Source organism: Rhinopithecus roxellana, chromosome 5 (genome assembly GCF_007565055.1).
Source record: "Rhinopithecus roxellana isolate Shanxi Qingling chromosome 5, ASM756505v1, whole genome shotgun sequence".
Classification (NCBI taxonomy): domain Eukaryota; kingdom Metazoa; phylum Chordata; class Mammalia; order Primates; family Cercopithecidae; genus Rhinopithecus; species Rhinopithecus roxellana.
The window spans coordinates 117,534,666-117,554,458 of NC_044553.1; positions in this window are offsets into that span (position 1 = coordinate 117,534,666).

The window sequence follows — 19,793 nt, forward strand, 5'->3', positions numbered from 1 at the left end:
GGCAATAAGCTGCAACATGAGAATCTCCTTTTAAATCTCCACCAGCCCAAGAAAAATCCCTTGCAGCACAGCAAATGTCAGTCCCAGCCCTGAGATTTCAAATACATATGGGCCAGCCCTGAGTCATACTTCATCCTGCCTATAACAGCCAGTCACAGTGCTGGTCCCAAGATCACTCCAAGACCACCCCAGATGTGTTCCTTACTCTCTGCACTTAGAGACTCAGATTCACTAAATGTGGTCACAAATTTAGACTTTTATATTCTGGTGACATATTCAGGCTCTTCTCCCTAGATGTGGGAACTTGTTTTCCCACATGACTCTCAGTTTCACATGTGCCCGTATTGGAGGGTCCTCCACTTTATTTCATGGTCTCTATTAGCCCCAACCATGTAGACTAGCTCTACTGATTTGTCATAGCTCCTCTAGCAGAGTAGGCAGATACAGAAAAAGAAAAGCAATTTATGAGCGTACAAGGAAGCCTAGAAATTGGTGCAGGGCTCTAGCCACTCAGATGGATGAAGTCTACAGGGAAGGATACGGAAGAAACCATTCAGGTTTATTTCCTTTTCAATTTTTTACTTTTTATTTTTGGAGATATACTCTCACTCTATCCCCTAGGATGGGGTGCAATGGCGTGTTGGCTCACTGCAGCCTTGGCCTCCCAGGCTCAAGAGATCCTCTCACCTTAGCCTCTTGAATAGCTAGGACCACAGGTGCCCACCACCACACCCAGCTAATTTTTGTAATTTTTGTAATTTTTGTAGAGATGGGGTCTCACTATGTTGTCCAGGCTGGTCTCAAACTCCTGGGCTCAAGTGATCCCCCTGCCTCTGTCTCCCAAAGTGCAGGGATTATAGGTGTGAGCCTGGCCAAGAGTTCAGGTTTAAAGATAAAAGAAAGCCGAGGTCAAATCTTGACACTTTCTACTACTTGCCATGACCTTGGACATATTATTTAATCTCTGAGTCTTAGTTTTCCAGAATGTCCAATATGGATATAAAGCTACACCGTAAGTAGAGGAGATAATAGTATATGCCCAGCAAATCCACATTCTTGTCTTTGAAAGCATGCTGTTATACGACATTCCCCAACCACTTTCAATGCATAGGCCAAATGATGAGCTCTTGCCTGTTAAAACTGGGTGTTCCAGGTACCTATTGCTGTATAATAAACCACCTCAAAATGCAGCAACTTAAAACAATAACAGTCATTTATTCTGCTCATGAATCTGCAATTCAGGCAGGGCTTAAAGGGACAGCTTGTCTCTTTTCCATGTGGCATCTGCTGGGACAGCTTGACTAGGGCTAGACGATCCACTTCGAAGATCGCTCACTCACATGGCTGGTAAGTTGGTGCTGGTTGTCAACTAGGATTTAGCTGGAGCTGTCAGCCAGGTCTCTGTTTTTCTCCACATCAGATTCTCTATAGAGTGATGGGCTTCCTTGTGCCCTGATGGCAAGGTTCCAAGAGAGTGTCCTACAAGGCAGGGAAAGGAGACTGACAATCTCTTAAAGTCTGGGAAACTAACATAGTGCTAATTCTGTTGTATTCTGTTGGTCAAAGCAGCCTCAAAGCCTGTCTGAACATAAGGGTAGGAGACATAGACCATACTTCTCAGTGGGAAGAGTGTCAAGAATTTCTGGCCCTGATTAATCCACCACAATGTTTCAGTCAAAATGGAGAAACAGGACCAGATCAATCTCTCACTTAAAAAAACTAAAAATCAGACAAAATATGTGAGCCAACATCATTCAAGACAGTGAACGTTAGTCAACAAAGGCCAGTGATCCCTAAGATAGGAAGCAAGAGGGTGAATGCTACAATTGCCCCAGTTTATGGCCTGGAAGAAGTTTCCAGGCCGTAGCACAGAGAGGTAAAACAGGTTTTTCAGACTTCTCTCTTAGTTGAGGAGAAAGAACAAGGGAGTCAGGCATCTGCAAAAGCTAAAGTGCCTGGAGATTGCAGGGAAGAACACAGGAAAAGAGAGCTAAAGAAAGATAAAACTCCAGGTACCTGCAGAAAGTCATCAACCATCAACTATTCAGCTAAAAACTGATCAGGGCTTACATGTGAAAAAGAATTACCTGAGCCCAGGGAAAGAACCACCTGAAAGGATCAGCAGGAATGAAGCTGTATCTCATTTAGGGTGAGGAACAGTACCTGTTTCCAAGGGTTAAAGTGAAAAACTTCATAATTCAAAGGGCATCAGAATACTAATAAATACCTCCCTTATTTATTGGGAAAAATTATGCTTTTCTGGCATTTCTGAATGTTGCTCTGGTTCCACTCAATACAGCTTAAAATAAAGACCTGAAAGGATAGAAGTGTTTCTAAGTAACTCTACCACGTCCTTGGGGAAAAAAAAAATCTAAAATACATATAGTAATACAAAAATATCCAGCACCCAACAAGCTAATGACATCCCACAATGTGTAGCATCCATCAGAAATTACCAGTCATGCAAAGAAGCAGGAAAAATGCAATCCATAATGAAGAGAAAATTAAAAGGTCAAGAGAAATGATCTAGAAACGACATCGATCATAGAATTGGACAAGGACATTAAAACAGATATAATGACTATATTTCATGTGCTAAGAATCTACAGGACACACCTATAATCCCAGCTGAGGCAAGAGAATCACTTAAACCTAAGAGGCGGAGGTTGCAGTGAGCCAAGATCGTGCCATTGCACTCCAGCCTGGGCAACATGAGTGAAACTGCATCTTAAGAAAAAAAAAAAAAACAAAAAGGATCTACAGGAAAGACATGAAAAGTATAATATACTAAAATTGACCTTCTAGAGATGAAAATTACAATGTCTGAGGTAAAAAATACTCTGGATGGGACTAATGGAAGATTAGATGGGTTCTTGGGGAAAAAAAAAATTAGTGAAATTGAAGAAACAGCAATCAAAACTATTCAAAATGAAACAGAGGAAAAAAAGACTAAAAAGTGAAACAAATAAGAGCATCAGTAAACTGTGGGAGAACTTTAAATGGCCAAACTTGGTAAAAATGATAAACACGCATATCTAAGAACCTCAATAAATTCCAAGCACAAGAAACATTTTAAAACACATTAAAACATGTTATAATCAAATAGCCTAAAGCCAGTGATAAAAAGAACATCTTAAAGCAACCAGAGAACATACACATTATGTACAAAAGTACAAAACTGACAGATTTCTTTGGAATCAAACAGAAGGCAGTGGTGCAACATCTTTCAGGTCTGAAAGAATTTAGTGATGAAGCCTTCTTCCCACTATCCTTTTCTGTATTAGCTTCCCAGTGCTGTCATTGACAATTACTACACATCAGGTGGTAAAATGGACACTTACTCTCTACTCTCTCACAGCTATGGAGGCTCAAAGTTTGAAATCAAGGTGTCAACAGAGTTGGCTCTTCCTGGAGGCTCTGAGGGAGAACCTCTCTCTTAGGTTTCAGTGGCTTCCAACAATCCCATGTTCTTTGATTGTAGCTGCATCACTCCAATCTCTGCTTCTATCATCACATGGCCTTCTTTCCTATGCCTTCTCTGTCTCTCCAAATCTCTCTCCATGTAAAGGTGTCAGTCATTGAATATAGGGACTATCCTAATTTATATGACCTCATCTTAATCTGTATCTTTATTATATTTGCAAGAACCCTATTTTCATGTGAGGTTACAGTCACAGGTACACAGGGTTGGGACCTAAATATATCTTTTGGGGGGACACAATTTGTATTAGTTCATTCTGGCACTGCTATAAAGACATGCCTGAGACTAGGTAATTTATAAAGAAAAGAGGTTTAGGTCAGGTGCAGTGACTCACGTGTGCAATCTCAGCACTTTGGGAGGCCAAAGTGCGCAGATCACTTGAGGTCAGGGGCTCAAGACCAGCCTGGCCAACATAAAGAAACTTCATCTCTACTAAAAAATACAAAAATTAGCTCGGTGTGGTGACACATTCCTGTAGTCCCAGCTACTCAGGATGCTGAGGCAGAAGAATTGCTTGAACCCAGGAGCAGAGGTTGCAATAAGCCAAGATCGTGTCATTGCACTCCAGCCTGGGCAACAGAGTGATACTTCATCTAAAAACAAAAAACAAAAAAACAAACAAAAAAAAACCCGTTTAATCTGCTCATGGCTCTGTGGGCTCCACAGGCTTCTGCTTCTCAGGAGTCCTCAGGAAACTTACAGTCATGGTGGAAGGCAAAGGGGAAGCAGGCATAGGTATATATTCACATGGCCAGCAGGAAAAAGAGAGAGCAAAGGGGATGGTTCCGCATACTTTTAAACAACCAGATCTCATGAGAACTCTATCACAAGAAAGCACTGGGGGGATGTTGCTAAACCATTAGAAACCACCCCCATGATCCAATCACCTCTCCCACCAGCCTCATCTCGAACACTAGGGATTACAATTTAAATGAGATTTGGGTGGGAACACAGAACCAAACCATATCACAGTTCATTCCATTACACTCTTCTCCGGTTTTCCAGTGGATGAGGAGGATCCAGTGGAGCATTCTGAGGTCCTAAAGAAGGCCAGAGCCACTTGATGGAAGGAGACTGGATCTCTGAATCACTATGTGGAAGGCCACCCTCAAAACACATGACTGAACTGTTACACATGTGAGAACATAAAGCATGAATGTGAAAAGCCACAGAGACTATAGTTAGTACTCTTAATATTATGTGCCGCTGTTATGGGGACTAAGCGAGACCATGCACATAAGAGACCTGATACATGATAGGTGCTAAATAACTGGTAGCCTGGAAAAAGGAAGCAATAAGTCCACGTTAGTTCTCATGTTGCATTCTATGTGAGTCTTGGGGAAGAGCCAGGCCCTTCTCAAGACTTGAAAGAGTAACAGAGTATAAACTCTTATCAAAAGACTTTCAACCCAGTAGGGATAAATTACCGAGTAAACTGAAAAGAGAGCTCCCAGGTCCTTGCAAAGTGTAGCATTGCCCTCATCATACCACAATTCTCCTCCCATTCCAAAATAGTACAATTGACTTAGTTTACTCAAGAAAGTGGTCCACCCTTATTCATGGGAGATGCATTCCAAGAACGCCAGTGGATGCCTGAAGCTGTCCATAGTATCGAACTCTACATATATGATGTTTTTTCCTAAATATGTGTACCTATAATAAAGTTTAATTTATAAATAAGGCACAGTAAGCTTAACAACTAAAATAAAATAGAATTATAACAATATACCGCAATATGTTATATAGATGTGCTCTTTCCTTTCTTTCTCTCTGAAGATATCTTACTGCACTGTATTCACCTATTTTCAAATCACCATTGACCACAGGTAACTGAAACTGTGGAAAGCAAAACAAACTGTGGATGAAGGAGGACTACTGTAATCATTAGGCAGAGTGAAAAGATGATTTACTCTAAATGTTTGACCCAGTTAACTGACAAATTCCATCACAGTAAACCCCATTAGAAAAAAAATCTTGGTTTCTGACTGAGCCAGGGAAGAAATCTGATCCTCTGCTGTTTCCAAGCAAAATCAGTTTACAAAATTATTTTCAGTTTCCTATATATCTTCTGAAATGACTATAGACCAAATAACCAATCGATTTGGAGCCATTTTTTACTCCCATCTAAAACAGAGATATTTTTCACTCCTGTGCAAAAGGGAAAATGTTAAATCACATGCGAATTGCAGATATAAACATTTAAAGACTGTTTCCCTGTTTTGTTTGTGAATAATCTTTCATTTTATGATGGAGTCAAATATTTCAGTAGGTAAAATCAATAGCAGCCCCCAGAGTGGATGGAAATTCTCCAGGCTTAATATGGTTTCATGCATGGCTATCCAAGCTGAATGTCTTAAGGGAGCAAATAGTGAATTCGCTGCCTTAGAAGAGATGTAAGAATTAGAATCTTTTCTTTTTAAAACTAATCTGTTATATAATGGTTCATTTATTCAACAAATATTTATTAAGCATTTACTGTATGCTACATACTACATCAAATGCTTGAAACACACAAAAAATAACATCAAGAACCTACCCCAGAGGGAAGAGCCTAGTGAAATGAGTAATATTTAGAGTGCCTGCTAAATTTTAAGCAGTGTTCTAAGCACTTTGCAAACATTAATTCATTTATTCTTCATAACAACCTATGAGGTGTTATTAACGTGCCTATTTTACAGATAAGGAAAGTGAGGTACATAGAGTTTCAGTAGTGTTCCCAGTCCCACAGATAGTTAATTGCAAAGCCAGGTATGACCTTAGGCTGCCTGACTCTAGAGACCATGCTCCTGGTATTTAAGGAATAAATAAATAGGTACGATCTCACCAATGTGATCAGAGACAGATTCAAAGAATCTTGGCCACAAGGTCTGTCTCATTTCATTATTGTTTTCCCCAGTTCTTAACAGAGTTCCTGACATGTGGTAATTATTTTAAAAATTATTTAATTAAGCACTAAAAGAGTAATTGAGAAAGTAATCTGATAGAACCCAACAGGCAGATTCTACCTTTGCTGGGGGAAATCATGAAAGGCTTCACAAAGAAAGTGATTTTGAGCTGGGTGTGGAAAGATGAGTTAGGCATTTGCTAGGTCATTCCTGGAGGCAAAGGCATTTTAGGAAGCAGAGTAGCCAGTCCAAAAGCATAGAAGCAGGCAAACCATGGCCACTTGGGCAGGTTATAAATAGTTCACAAATAGACAGAAGGATAATTGATGATTTATGTAATGTCAATCTGACTCCTAAGCAAGCAGTGTTTCTCAGATGATTCCTGAGGTTCTGAAAATAGAGGGTTGCTTGGTGTTTTTCTTCTTCATTCTTGAAGAAAGCTGAAGTTTCATGGATATGGTTTCCTGAAGCTGCTGCTGCTAAGGTAAACCTTTAGATGAATGCTTCCCAACATGCCCCTGGAGAACAGCCTAGGGGCTCCAGTCTTCCCTAGAACTAAGAGAATCAGCATTTTGGTCCACCAGGAATTCTGAGCCAAGGCCCATCCCTTGAAAAGCTATTTGTTTTGTTTTGTTGTTTTGAGATGAAATCTTGCTCTGTCGCCCAGGCTGGAGTGCAGTGGCACTATCTCGGCTCACTGCAAGCTGCGCCTCCTGGGTCCACACCATTCTCCTGCCTCAGCCTCCCTAGTGGCTGGGACTACAGACACCAGCCACCACACCTGGCTAATTTTTTGTATTTTTAGTAGAGACAGGGTTTCACTTTGTTAGCCCGGGGTCTTGATCTCCTGACCTCCTGATCCACCCATCTCGGCCTCCCAAAGTGCTAGGATTACAGGCGTGAGCCAGCCACTGCACCCTGCTGAAAAGCTCTTTCTTAGGTGGAAAAACTCACCCGAGCTTTGGCAACCATTGCTCTACATGTGAAATTCCATACATTGCAAAGTTAGGAAAGAAATGAAGGGTAGGCCATTGGTATATTCATGCTCTCTGAAGTCTAAGCATGTGTCTGACCTCAAAAGGGCTGAGCTAAGAAGAGCAGGAAACAGGTGGCAGTGAGAGAAGAAGGCCTTAGCAGCAGGAAGAGGAAGTGGTCAAGAAGTTCCAAGCAGAAGGAACTGCACTGTCCCCCAGTTTATGCACAGAGTAAAGCTAAGGGAAAATGAGACCCTTACTGATTCAGAAAATGCCTTTTCACAAATAACTGTTCTCTGACGTCATTATTTTTCTTCTAGCTTCCTTGGCTGGCCATCTTGGTCCTTCCCAGAGAGTCCATGTGTCACCTGATGGATTCTGTGCTCTGCTTAATCAAGCTGTGCTGTGCTCAACGTCCTTCATTGCTCTTGGTGTTCTAACCTGTTAAGATGATATTTGGGTTCCAGAACCTGATTTCTAACCCATGTCTGTCTGTTCGTTTGCTTGCTTTCTCCTTACAGTATCCACCATTACCCAAGCTTCAGGAAAAAAAAAAAAAAAAAAAAGAAAAAAAAAGGAAAAACATTAAAAATGTTAAGAACGAAATATCTGAGCATGGAATCCTATGGTCATCAAAAGCTGGTGCCCACAAAATGGACCTTAATATGGTGTTTCTAAAATAAATAACCAAGGAGCCAAAAGCATTGCTAATATTTGATGTTTAAGTTTCAAGAGTGACACTGATAAAGAAATGTTCACATTCATATTCTCCACGAACATTCCCAGCCAATCATGAAATTAGAAAATATTTATTGAGCACCTACTTACTAGGGTTAAGACATCAGGCTAAATAATGTGGTGATCTAATTCATTATGGCATATTACCAATCCCTTCTAAGGACTTACATTCAATTTGGGGGTGACTGATGAGGTGAAAAATGTCAGGAAGGGAGGGAGGGAGGGAAGAAGGAAGAAAGGAAAAGAATAAAGAAAGGCATGTAATAGGTGTGTTCCTATTGCCAACTTAGAACTAGCATCAAGGTACTCATTTCTTTCAGGACAATTGTTTGGTACCTCAGCTCCTCAAAAAGTTCTTCCTCTGGATTAAAACAAGGAGAATATTCTTGCAATGTTTCTTTCTGTCCTGTGTGGTGTCTCATTCCCAGATCACTGTGATGTCATCTGTTGATTATCTCTTGGCTCCTGAAGAATCCTTTGTCCTCATGGAAACACCCATACCCTGTTCCCAAAATCTTCCAATAGCTTAAAAAACCTTCCATCTGCTCTTTCCACAGGCTCCACCTGTGCACTGTGGATAGTCTACCATTCTCAGACCTCCCTACCTTGGCAGAATGAGCATAGGGAGGACTTGGAAGAGGCCAGTACCTTCTCATGTCACCATCAGGAAGTGGTCCAACCACCACTTGGGGCCATTTGCTCAGCTGCTGCTCACCTCCAGTGCCCTCAAAAGTCTACTCTTGAACTTCTCACTGCTCTTTTGCTTCTCCCTATATGTCCGTGACCCTATGCCCCAGGTTGCCAGTAAGGGACTATTCACTCTGCTGTGGTCTGGGGGAAGGTGTTTTCTCACAGGCAACTTCTCATCTTTAGTTGACACCAGGTTCTAGAACTCAGTCCCTTATTCCTCCCTCTGCCACAGTGATTCCAGGGTTACTGCCTTCTAGTCTCTATTCCTCCAGTCAAACCTTTCTGATTCTCACCAGAAGATTTACTTTTTCCTGGAGTTAAGGGAAGATGTTACAAATGGGGAAAAAAAACTAGAAGGTACCATATGGTAAGTGACAAGCTAGTTAAAATAGGTTTTAAGGTCCACAAATGGAATATGCAGGAATCACCATGAATGGGAGAAACCCTGAACTCTGGGGTTCAACCTGGGTCGTGAAAGATGAATCACACTGAGATAAATGCATCAAAGTAGGAAAAACACTCTGGAAGGTAAAGACACTGCAAGCAAGGGCAGAAAAACAGGGCGGGAGAAAATGCCAGCATGAACCAAGATAGGATTGCTCCAGGTTCTTTCGGGAAGAGTAAAAGGAACTTCAGTAGTTGGAAGCAGAGTCTGTTCTTCATTCTTCAGGGCTCTTCCCAGTGTCACATTCTCACTGAAGCTTTTTCTAGAGCTTACAAACACATGGACACTGTCATATACAACCTCATTTACTCACCTAGTGATGCTTCAGTGCATTTTAATTTGTGAGCATTTTTCTCATCTCTCTTACCTCATTACAAGCTTCATCAGGTGGTATCATATTTTGGACTTTGTGGAAACATTAATAACTTGATACCTATAATGTATGTGCATATCACCTAACACACAACTAGGGTGGCCATATAATTTATCTTCCAAACTAGGACACTTTGAGGAATAAATGGGGATTAAATAATCCAAGACACTAGGCATTAACCAGTGCTATCCCAGGCTAGCAGGATATACGATTACCTTCCTCATAACAAATGTCTGTCTATGCAGTCAAAGGCTGATGATCAATTAAAGGATGCCAAAAAGGTCTTAGGTTTAAGTTGGTTGAGGGGACTGCCTGGTGGTGGCACTTATGCTGCCTCCGCGTTTCTGCCTAAAGTGGCTACACTCTACTGAATGTCTAGCCTTTGCTACTACAAAAAGGAAGATGTGCTCCTTTAATGGCATATGTATTCTATAAACAAGCAATAACTACATTCTTCTTAATTGTCACTGTGTAAGATGTTGGTAATACACAAGTAAAAAAGCATAGTCCTCTGTCCTCTGAGAGCTCAGTCTGACAAGAGATCATTAATTCATTCAACAAATATTTATTAAGAGCTTATCATGCATCAAGCCAGGTGGTGGGAAAAACTTCCTTGGTCCTTGCCCTGATGAAGCTCCCAGATTGCAATCCTGGCAGCAGAGTGAGAATGGGCCATTAATAAAGGTATTTATGAGATACAATGTTGGCCCAAATGAGGGAAGTAGCAGTTGTGCTTGGATGGGTTAGTGGGACTTTGGAGGAGAAAATAATGGAGAAGTTATCACCCAGCGAAAGAGGAGGAAAAGATAGTTCAGGCAGAGGAAACAGCACAAGAAAAGGCTTAGAGGAAGGAAACAGCAAAGTCAGCAAGGAGAGTGGAGGGTAGACAGGAGTTAGACCATGGTGGAGCTTAGTGGCCAAGCTGAGGACTTTACATGTGACCCATTAGACAACTGGGGGACATCAAAACTCAGCATCAGGGCCATGTCATGATCATATGTGTATTTTAGACAGATTGTTTCGAGGGACTTACTGCAAGTCCTCCAAGAGTTAATTTGCATGAACTCAATGTGGACAGTAGCCCATCACACATGCTACCTGCCCTTCCTTGCCTATCCAAGGTTCCTAGATACAGGAGGGCAGTACAGGTCCACAGACTGCCCTTGTGCCTGGAGAAACATCAAAATTTTCCAAAATGCTCTCTTCTAGATGCAGAGAGTGTTTTCACAAACCAGAACCCTAATGTATAGAATCTATGTAAGATTCCAGGAAAGTCCTCCATATAAGTCTTTCAATAGTGCTGGAGAGAAATCTTCATGAAAACAAAGCCTTGTCAGGCTGTTTTGATACTCCAGATTAGTTGATGGCTGAAATGTTATGCAAATTTGAGACTCCATGACCTAGGAATACATAACCTCTTTAAAATAGCTCAAGCCTGTAATCCCAGCACTTTGGGAGGCCGAGACAGGCAGATCACGAGGTCAGGAGATCGAGACCATCCTGGCTAACACGGTGAAACCCCGTCTCTACTAAAAAAATACAAAAAACTAGCCGGGCGTGGTGGCGGGCGCCTGTAGTCCCAGCTACTCGGGAGGCTGAGGCAGGAGAATGGCGTGAACCCGGGAGGCGGAGCTTGCAGTGAGCTGAGATCCGGCCACTGCACTCCAGCCTGGGCGGTAGAGCGAGACTCCGTCTCAAAAAAAAAAAAAAAAAAAAAAAAAAAAATAGCATAATTATAAGACTTGACTTTATGCTATGCCCATTTTCCAGTCATCTAGAGTGGTGAGTCTATCTCATGCAAAATGGACATGAATGAGAGTTACTCTCAATGTCAAATGATCTGCTACCTGCCACTGGTCATGTCTCCCCATCCCAGCATTCTCCTAGTGGCTCCAGACTAGCCTCATCCTTTCTCTTTTGGGAGGCAGCTTGTGCTACATAGTCTGCTTATTCAATACAAACCAATTTTTGAGATTAGGCCTAAAGCTTAGAGTTCTTCAGTATATATAAATTTTGCTTCACTCAAAGACTATGCAAGGAATGACAACTAGGCAGTTCCCCAGAATTCCAAAATGACTCGGATGCCTCACACCAACACAAGATAATTCTGGAAAAGTCTCTCAGAGACTGAGAATACAGTTTCCTAATATTTTCACAAAGAATTAAAACTCAATAGGGATTTCAACTAATCTGCTAGGAAATATCTAAGCATCTCTCTGTAGCCCTCTTTCTCCCCATCAGTAGAAACCAGAGATCTTGGCCCACTAATACACACTGGCAGAATGTCAAATTGTTTTATTTTTCTATAGCTAATGAATCTGTTTCCAGATCCCATTCTGCTCCTCGGAAAATACTTTGACAATTTAGAGTAAACTGAGTCCATTCCAAGTTTTCTCGGGACAGTCATAGAATAACTTCTCCTTCTCTCCTTGGGTTTTGGTCTAAGTTGATTGTGTTTATGTAGAGCCAGGGACAGCTGCATAATTTGTTGGGCCCCTTGTCCAAAAATTATTAAGAATTTCAGGACAGCAATAGCAGAGCATTAAACTAACCACTAGGACCTCTAAGAATCAATGTTATGTGACTATACAGATCATGAGCCCAGGAAGCAGACCTTTCATACTATCATGGCATTGGGATCTACTCTATGCTGGCATCAGCTAAGAAGGCCACAGTCCCTCCAGAACTCAGATCAGTGGTTCAAACTGGTCTCTGAGACAGCATCATCATTCCAACCTCAAGACCACTCAGGGTGTATATCAAGATTGAGCTGCTTTTAGATGCATGATGACCCATTGAGCCTTGACCCTTGCCACATTGGCACAAGTATTGTAAGGACAACTAGTTTTTTATTTTTTTTTTTTTGTCACATCATCCAATTAGTCATTTTTGTTTCTCTTTTGCTATGTTCAGCATTCCCCTGCTCCCCAAGCCTAAATAAGATGGAGAGGGACATCTCCTTTATTCTTAGACCTCCAAAGCTCTCTGCAGGTTCTGTCAACTTAAGCCTTCAGCTATTGGCCATGCTCAGCCCAGAAACAGCAGGGGACAGGGTCCCTTTATAGAGATCCACATCAGTATTTCTGTCTGGCTCTATTTTCCCACTACTTATGTGTCTTTTAAAATTCACCTTGTAATAGTCAAGACAGGACATGGTAGCAGAGATATCATGCTGTCGTTAGCACATGGGATCTCAGTTTTAAAAGCTCATAATTTACTTTACTTATATTGTTACCTAAGTTCTCCTGTGATCCCCATTCCCTGGGGTAATGGATTCACTCATTTGTTCATTTGTTCAATCAAAAATAAATCAATTAAACACTCTAGTTGCTAAGCACTGACTTTTAGTAGTGAAAATATTGTGGGAGACAAGACAATGTTCTCATGATACTTATTTTCTAGATAGGGGTCAGCAAATAATGACCTGCAGACCAAGCTTAACCTACTGCCTGTTTTTGTAAATGCAGCTTTAATGGAACACAGCCACGCCCATTCATTTCCATATTGTTATGACTGCTACAACAGCAGGGCTGAGTTGTTGCAACAGAGACCATATGGCCAGCAAAGACTAAAATATTTATCTTGTCCTTTCAGAGTAAGTTTGCAAACTATTGTTCTGGTAAATGGGTGAGACAGTGAGGAAACAGGTTTTTAAAATACATAATGTATAAGATCCAGTAGTCATGAACTCTATAAAAAAGAAAAAGAGGTTGGAGGATTGAGAATTATGGGGTGGCTGGTATGGGGAAGGCTATTTCAGATAGGCTGGTTAGAAAAGTGTTTTCTGAAGTGGTGGCATCAGTGCTCAGATGGAAAGGTGAGAGAAGGAACCACAGTAGTACCTGAGAGAATAAAGGATGCAAATGCCCTGAAGAACAGAATTAGCTTATCCTACTTGGAAATCCCACTCAGCAAAGCCTAGTTGGAATGGAGTAGGGCCAAGGAATAGAAGAAAATATATATTGTGTAATGTATCAAAATTGTGTTGCATTATATATCTTTGCTTTTTCTGGCCTTGATAATGGTAAATTTCAGAGGATGGTGACAGCCAGGAAAACAATTCGCAACCATTTTTGAACTGCTTCCTTTTCCACAGCTTCCATTTATAGATCATTTCTCATCTTTTTATCTGTAGATAAACTATAAATGTTGGAAAATATTAGAAAGAAACACTACATGAACAACACTACCATCCAGGCCATGATGAACTGACCATAAATGAGGGACATAGCACCCCAGTTCCCCTACCCACCATCAACATGACTTAAAACAGAAGACACTCTTTAGTTTGCTGTAATGGAAAGAGGGTGGGCTTGGGTATCACACAGATGTTTTCTTAGCTGACAAGCGATTTACCTTCTCTGAGTCACAATTTTCTAATCTAGAAAATGAGGTTAATACTACCAGCCTTGGGGATTTTTATAAAGAATTAATGGCATAGTGCATGAGAAAGCCACTGGCTGGATTCCTGGGTGCCAACTGGATGTGAGTCTCCAGTCTCACCCTTCCTCCCTGCCTTGTTTGCCAGTAGCACAGCACAGCTTGCATGATTCATGACCTAACTCTCGCTCCTTCTGATCCTTGATCAGTCTGTCTAGTGTCTCCAGAGGTGGCGTTGCCTGCCCTTGCTGTATGGGCAGTGTTGACATGAGAGATGAGTAATGCCCACTCATACCTCTTGTTGATGCCTCGGAGTGGGCAATGGATTAGCCTTTGAGTACAAACATTTTCCTTCTCCCTCCAGAGGTTTCTCTGCCTGAGCCTGCCCAGCCTGCTTTTAGACCATGCTAAAATCACTGGCCAATTTGATTAAGTTGGAAAAAAAAAAAAAGAAAGAAAAAAAAGAAACAGCCTTTTGACTGAAATTGACGAATGATTTCAGATTATCTAGGCCTGAGGGGATCTGGGTCTAGCAGTTCAGCATTACCTAGGAGCTTATTAGAAGTGCAGACTCTCAGGTCACATCTCAGGCCCACAGACTCAGAATTTCCATTTTAATAAAAGCCTTCTGTGATCTACATGCACATTAAAGTTTGAGGACCACTGGGACAGACTAGGGATGCTTAATCCAGCTTCTATACAGGTGGCTTGTGTTTCCCCTAGTCTGCTCATTTTTGAATGTGTCATGGATGATTCTAACATGCAGCCAGGGTTGAGAACCAGTAGTTTGTGTCAACTTCTCATAAGGCTCAGCAGAATTATAGGTCAGGTTCAAAATTGCACAGTGGACGTCTAACAGAACTGGGGTTAGAACTGTAACCTCCAAATGCCCACAAATTCATTACTTTGTGTCCCACTGCCCCTCCCTGTGCAGATGAGTAAGGATGTATGTTCACTTTTGTTATGTCTGTAAATTGATCATGGCAAACAGTTTCAGAATTCACACTTCCAAGTCATCAAATCTATGCAAATCAAACTCTCAAAAAGGCTGTACTGCAAAATTTTCACTCAAGTTTACAAATGAGAACAGGGGATTTTCTGAAATATCTCCACCACATATTTCTCTCTGACTGAAATTTGATGGCCAGTTCTTTTTCCTAGAATACTGTGTATTAAACTAACTCTCCTTTCTTCTAATAACCACCTTCCTCTGCTTGTTTAACATTTAAACTTAGTACACCTTCTAAGCCCCAAACCAAAGTTATACTTTCTTTGTAAACGTATCTACGATTTCCCTAAAAATGGACTTCCTTCCTCTAAACATCTCTGTTTGATCATGTCTCTGTGAAGGAGAGTGGCAGAGATAGTGCTTAGCAAGTAGTCCAGGTTTCCATCTCCACATTCTGCAGCCACTTGCAGATAGACTGAAGCTGTATGACTAGTTCATGCAAATGGACCCTGAGCAGAAGTTTTCTGTGTCACTGCTTGACTGAGACATTTAAGAGACAGTCTCCTAGCTCCATCTCTATCTTCTGGGTGGAAAACTTGGAAGCTATGTGTTTATACGGTACTGTCACAAAGTTACGAGAACCTGGATTCCTGTGTCACCAGATGGAAGAGAGTCTCCACCCGCCCACATTGGCTACAGTGTGAGTGAGAAATAAATGTGTTGTGCTACACTACTAGACTAGGGTAGAGGGGTTGTGGGTAGCAGCAGCTGGCATTGCATAAGAAGTACATGACACTAGTGTTTCTCAAACTTTAATGTGCATGTGAATCATCTAAGGATCTTGTTAAAATATTAAATTTCAGCAGGTCTGGGAGGGATTTGAGACTCTTCATTTCTTATAAGCTCCCACTATTATCAATGCTACTGGTCACTGGACAACAAATTGACTAGGAGACTACTAAAGCATTCTTCATTGCTCTATAATAGTTGCACACATACTTTCTCTAACTAGACCATCAGGTCTCTTTGGCACATTTCAGTTTTCCTGCCACAAACACATTCAAGAAAGTTGAGGAATATAAAAAATTGCACATTAAGGCCCTCTGAAAATTCCCTCCTTCATAAAAGCAATGAGAAAATGCAAAAACTTGAAAAACAATGAACTTTTTCAGAACTCTGGAAGTTAGCCAAAAGTTTGCAGAAATCCGGGGATCACTTATGCAAGAAAATTGGCAGAATCTCATAAGAACAGTAATCTCTGTGGCATTTTAACTTGTCCTATTCCCTCTGCCCATTCTCCAGCTCTGTATTCATCTTGAAAAATAACTGATCAGATAGATTCACAATGAAAACCACTATTCTGGCATCCAGTGAGGGGAGCAAAAGCGGATGTGGTTCTTTCAAAGCCTGTTCTCAGAAAACTGTCACAAAACTGTGCCAAAATGAAAGATAAAATAAGACATTTCTGGATAAACAAAAACTGATAATTTCTTGCTAGCAGATCTGACTTAACAAGAAATACTGAAGGGTTGCAAATATTGTTATTGCAAATATATATTATTGCAAAAAGCAATAATATATATTGGGCACAAGATGAACACAAAAGTCCAGTGAATTTTTATATACTGGCAATGAACAATCTGAAACAAAAGAAAATAATTCAAATAATTCAAATTCGCAATATTACCAAACAACAGGAATAATTCAATAAAAGAAGTGCAATACACATACACTGATATCTAGAAAAACATTGTTGAAAAAAATTAATGAAGATCTGCATAAATGAGAATACATCTCATGTTCATGGATTGGAAGTCTTAATATTGTTAAGATGACAAGCCTAAATAGATTTAGAGATAAATGTAATCTCTATCAAAATCTCCCACTGGCTTTAATAGAAATTGGTAAGATGATTCTAAAAATAATATGGGCATTCAAGGGTTTCAGAATAACCAAAACAATCTTGGAAAGAGCAAAGTTGGATGACACATTCCATATGTATACATTTTTATATATTTATATATTTATTCATATATTTTTAATATATAAATATGTATATAGATATAAATGTGTGTGTATGTGTGTGTGTGTGTGTGTGTATATATATATATAATTTTGAGACTGGGTCTTGCTCTATCACCCAGGCTGGAATCCAGTGGTGCAATCATGGCTCACTGCCACCTCAAATTCCTGGGTTTGAATGATCCTCTTGTCTCATCCTACTGAGTAGCTGGGACTACAAGCATGCACCGTCAAACCCTGCTAAAAAAAAAAAAAAAAAAAAAAAGGAGATATGGGGTCTTACCATGTTGCCCAGACTGGTCTTGAACTCCTGGCTTCAAGCAATCCTCCCACCTTGGCCTGCTAAGGTGAGGGATTATGTACATGAGCCACTGTGCCTGATCAGAATAGCCTTTTCAATAAATGATGTTGAGACAACAGGATATCCACATGCAAAATATGAACTTGCACCACCTGCAGTCTTACTGTATATACAAAAACTAACTAAAAATTAATAAAAGGCTTAAAAGTAAGAACTACAACTATAAAACTCTTAGAAGAAAACATAACCATAAATCTTTGTGATGCTGGGTTAGAAAATGGCTTCTTGCATCTGACACCAAAAGCAACATGCACCAAAAGAAAAAAACAGAGAAATTGAACTTCATCAAAATTAAACGTTTGTGCATCAAATAAAAAATTAAGTGAAAAAGAAACTCAAAGAATATGAGAAATATTTTAAAATCACATATCTGATATTTAGTATCTAGAATACATAAAGAACTTTAAAATTCAACAATAAAGAGATAAATAGCTAGTTTTTAAAAAATGGGCAAAGGACATGAAAGAAATATTTCTTTGAAGAAGATATACAAAGATAAGCATGACCAATTATTATCACCATCATTAGTTATTAAGGAAATGCAAATCAAAATCACAATGAGAACCTACTTCACATTCACAAGGATGACTATAATAAAAAAGACAATAACAAGTCTTAGTGAAGATGTTGGGAAGTTGGAACCCTCACACATTGCTGGTGAAAATACAAAGGATGTATCCACTCTGGAAGCAGTTTGGCAGTTTCTCAAAAAGTTAAACATACAGTTACCATATTGCTCAACAATTCTACTCCTAGCTACATGCCAAAGAAAATTTAAAATACAGTCCCACAAAGAAACTTGTACAAAAATGGTCATAGATTATAAAAGTGGAAACAGCCCAATGTCCGTCAGTTGACAAGTGGCTAAATGAAATGTAGTACATCTATATAATAAAATGTTACTCAATCATGCTATAACATGTATGAAGCTTGAAAATATTGTGCTAAGTGAAAGAAGCCCAATGCAAAAGGTCAGATAATGTATAATTCAATTTATATTAAATGTCTAATATAGACAAATCTATAGAAGTGGAAAGATTAGTGGTTACCAAAGACTAAGGGAGGGGAGAATTGGTTGCTGGTGAGTCCTCATGATAGAGAGTTTGTTTTTGATGTGATGAAATTATTCTGGAATTAGAGTGGTGGTGATAGTACAATCTTATGAATTTACTGAAAATCACTGGATTGTACACTGTGAAAGGGAGAGACTGATGGTATATGAATATTTTCATAAAATTACAAAAGGAACCAAATATAACTTTTTATGTTAAAAGGTGTAACTGAATGAAATGAAAACAAAATACAAACAAACAAAATGAAAGCGGAATAGGAAGCAGGAGGAAAGGAGAATGTGCTGTATTTGATTAATAGCATTACTCTCCTAGAATTCCCCCAAATAAGCCTTGTTTTTCAGATTTTTCATATGCTTTTCTTCCCTGAAGGACTTTTTTTCACTCTGGTCTGCCCTGGAAAAACAATTTCTTAACCTCAAAATTTGGCTCCAATATGAATCATCCCAGCCTCTCCCACGCATTTAGTCCGATTTTCCCACATTGTCATCGAATTTTATACAAGCTTTCATGGTAGTGAATATGCATTTTCATTTCTTACTGAGGCATAATTTATATGTAGTAGAGTGCACAAATCCTAAGTGTAATGATCCATGTATTATCTGACTGTGTATATGGTGATATATCTACCCCCAGATCAAGATATAACTTTTGAAACTCCCAAAAGTCTGCCTTGTGTCTCTCCCAGTTAGATAATCAAAGAGAATAACTCTTCTGACTTCTATCTGAATAGATCAGTTTTGCCTGTTTTTGAACTTCATATCCACGAACTCATGCAATATGTGTTCTTTAATGTCTAAATTCTTCATTTAACACTCAAATTCATGAATGTATGGATGTAGCAGTCATTTTTCATTGCTCTATAGTATTTCATTATATTAACACACCACAATTTATCTATCCTTTCAAATATTGATAGATGTTTAAGTTTATTTCCATTTTGAGTCTATTATGAATTAAGTTTCCATGAAACTTCCTATGTATGCCTTTTAGAAGACATAAGCACTCGTTTCTGTTGGGTATAAACTCAGGAGTAGAAATGTTGGATCATAATACATCAATATGTTTTGCTTCACTAAGTTCTGAGAAACAGTTTTCAAAATTGGCTGTCCTGTTCTGCAACCCCAGAACAATGCATGAGAGCATGGAACTGTTTCAATTGCCTGTCACCCCACTCCACTGTTGGCACCTTGAGGGCATGTACTCTTTCACCTTTGTGTCCCAAATATATGGTTGGACATGGAGAAGTTAGGAAATGACGCCACTAATACCCTATCCCAGGGACCAGGAAATCTTTTCTGTAAAGGGCCAGACAGCAAATATTTTAAGCTGCGCAAAGCATGCAGTCTCTGTTACAACTACCTACCTCACCACTGTAGCTACAGTAGCCATACATGATTTATAAACAAATGAGCGTGGATGTGT